The sequence below is a fragment of the Penaeus monodon genome, chromosome 25, assembly GCF_015228065.2.
Source record: "Penaeus monodon isolate SGIC_2016 chromosome 25, NSTDA_Pmon_1, whole genome shotgun sequence".
Lineage (NCBI taxonomy): Eukaryota > Metazoa > Arthropoda > Malacostraca > Decapoda > Penaeidae > Penaeus > Penaeus monodon.
In genome coordinates, this window is record NC_051410.1 from 12,810,027 (window position 1) to 12,810,265 (window position 239).

The following is a 239-nucleotide window of genomic DNA, read 5'->3' on the forward strand; positions in this document are numbered from 1 at the left end:
GCCCGGGGGGGCATGGAAAAGGCCCCCCCTTCCCTTCCTGGGTGCCCTCCCTTTCGCAAATCATCTGTCCCCCCCGGGCGCAACCAACCCCAACATTAAAAAAGTTTTTAAATCCCCACTTGTTTAATTCATACTACCGCCAATTCAGGAAAGAGAGAAGACACGGAACATTTAGCTTCCTCTTATCCTAAATAAGGACTCTCCGCATGCACTTGGCTCTCGCTCCACTTTCTCCCGTG